Source organism: Branchiostoma floridae, chromosome 8 (genome assembly GCF_000003815.2).
Source record: "Branchiostoma floridae strain S238N-H82 chromosome 8, Bfl_VNyyK, whole genome shotgun sequence".
Lineage (NCBI taxonomy): Eukaryota > Metazoa > Chordata > Leptocardii > Amphioxiformes > Branchiostomatidae > Branchiostoma > Branchiostoma floridae.
This window is the reverse complement of record NC_049986.1, coordinates 14,751,329-14,754,470: the sequence shown is the minus strand read 5'-3', so window position 1 is coordinate 14,754,470 and position 3,142 is coordinate 14,751,329.

Below are 3,142 nucleotides of genomic sequence, written 5' to 3'. Positions count from 1 at the left end.
GTTGAAAACAATATATTGCCCAGGACGTTAACCCCGGTGCAACAGTAAATACAGCACCAAAGGGTAACTGATAAAAAGTTGATATTTCAACAATTTTCAATGTTCTCCGAAATACATTCCTCATTACAACAATTTCATACGTCTTATAAGGTGATCTTTCTGATATTAAACCTTACCCGCAGACATCGTAAATCGAAAGATATTAAGGCAGCCTGTCTTGTGCCGTCACCCAAGGCGGTAAATAACGTTACATTTAATTTCCTTGGTCGACCACATACAGCAATCTTCTAAACATCGCGCCCTCCCCACGGAGACGGTGAATCGAAGATATCAGACGACACAGTCCTCTGTTATCACTCGGGGCGCTCGTTATGAATGACACTACGCTTGGCAACCTTGATTTTGGACAGTTTCAGCACCCTTTCATCAATTCCGTGGAATATTGGCAATAATACTGAGATTTGTGCGAGACTAGTATCCTATGTGGACACGTCGTGGACCCATGAGCGTCCATAGAGAAATCCTCCATAGGTGTCTTCGGGCGGTGTTTTGATATTGCCATTTTTGCTGATCACCCGCGTTGCCTTTTCTGATATTGCTGCCGTGTGTTGATGACTTAGCTAGCGGCAAACTCTAAAAAAGCAACAGATAGCAGAAATAGCAGGTAATAAGCTAGGCAAGCAATATAAAACACCGCCAAAAGCCAACATGTGGGTTAAAACGGGATCAAGGTCGCGCGGATATTTACAGGTACCAACATCAATCGCGTGCAAACATAACAAAGACACAGAGATACAGGTTGTCAATTTACAAGCAAAAATATCTGCTAACCCGCAGAATGATCATGATGAGGGACGTTTCCGTCCTTTTATGCACTGCTCGCTATTGTTGTGTAGCTTTTGTTAACCACAGAAAATGAATGACAACATCACGCTGGAAGCCTGGATGTAAGGACAACTTGAACGCCCTCTTAGGCCACAGCAAGTAAATTTTATGGATGACATCAGCGCGCGCATTAATTTTCTCCTGATTTCAGAAAAAAAAACAAGAATTTTTTCCTTCTGCAGGGATGGTCAACATGACGATAATGTACCAAAATGAGCAAATATGTTGTGTTGTAGCCTAATAATTGTTACTGTAGAAGTGGCACCTGCGAGGTACCCAGGACTGTTGTTGAAGACATGAAACTTATTGGATAGTTGTAAAAGTTTGTTGGTGATGCCAGTCTACCAGACCAGTGTCACTTTTGCCACACCAGTACATGTCTTGAATATACAGGAATGAATGCCTTGTTGGCTCTGATACCATGTTTTGTCCCTTTAATTATTGTTACAATATTCATCACAACTTTGTGGTGCATATTTTTGAAAATGTAGCCATCTTTTTTTTTTACCCATCTTGTTTTTTTTCGCCCTATCGCACTATTTTTGCAGTCTGCATAGGATGTCATCCATAAAATTTACTTGCCGTGGCCTTAGGTAAATATTGAGCAGATCACTAGTTTGTTGTCACCGTTGCTTGCCAGTGTCAGCGATGAAAATAGCTTTTGATAACTTGTAAAAATTGATTGGCGTCATTCATCAAAACTCTGTTTGAAGCTCGTACGTCATCTGAACCTGAGAGAATTAACTTCTAATTGTCCATTCACAATTTGTCTAAACGCGCCTAGAAGGATGGCTGTTTTATGATGGATGTAAACTCGGTGTGTACCTGTCGCTGGAGTGCCTATCGCTCCAACAGGAGACATGGAGAGACGTCGAAGCGAGGTAACGATCCCCAAATGTAGGGAATTCAAATGGTAAATGAATGCACTCAGACCGGCCACGGCAGTTATCCGTTTCCAATCCTACACTAATTGGAAATAAATCAAAATGGACTTTTTCCCGTGTCAGCAACAAATATGTCCATATAACTAGTCCAACAAGGCCTAAGGGCACCCATTTCAAAATAATTTGTGAGCAATTGCTTTGTTTTGTATCATCGATATTATTTCAGTCTTTTATTTTCATCAGCATCGCAGTGTTCAAAGGTAGGAGAGCTATCCTAAATTTTCTTGAAAAAAATGTTCCAGAAATGCTATAGCTAATTTGAAATATGAAGAAAGAATTTTCTTCATTTGTCGCGTTAAGTTCATTGCGGTAACGCTGGAACATTTTAAGAACCCACGCGTGCTGTTATTCAATAAGAACTACAGAAATAAATTTAGACATGCTGAAGGTCAACTTCGTGGCTACACCTGCACGTAATAGCTTTCTGCAACAGTTGGGGTAAAGTCTCCCTGAATATTCCAACATAAGACGGTTGTCATGTTGTCTTATCCGTGCACATTGCAGTGAGGACAACTGGAATTTTAACCAGCAAATGCAGAATCTCTATATCACCCCAAAGTGATCATTATAAACCACTACATGTGCCAACAGTGCATCACTAATTCGAGTACTACCGGCAGATTATACGTTGCTGAATTTCTTAGCGTAAAATTTCTAAAGGTAATCTGTAGCCAGTCATTATTTTTGGCAGGACTGGAAAAAGACATCACACAAAACTATTCTACAAAACTATTCTATTACACAGAATCAAAAATGATATTCATATTTTTCTTTAGATAAGTTTATTGCAAATTCTTGCCCGAGGGCTAATTGCAAGTGACAAAAAATGACAGACAAATAATGGTACTTAGTAACACTAAAACAGTATACTAAGCGACTACTCTAGTCTAACTTAAAGATGTAACTTATTGGGTTTGACTTCTTTTTCTGAGACAGTGGAAGACGAATGATCCCACTTTTTCTGTAATGTGTGGGTTTTGCGACGTTTCTTCGATTCTGCGTCATCGTAGAGATCAGACGTAGTTTTGTCTTCCGTTGCGTAGCAACACACAGTATTATATCATACAAGATGATTGACTTGACATTTCATGATCACCATGCCCTTGACGACGGCACTAACCACGATATTATTGCCACGAGCAACGGCCAAGCATACACTCGTTCAAATACTGTTGTGGGAGGTCCTGTACTTTATTATGTAATAAGTAATCAACGTGTGATATGACAAGAAGCGTGTATTGCTTCTGTAAGTCTAGCTTTTATCATGAAAAGTTGAACAACAGGGATGCAACAGGGAGATACGGCAGATCGGA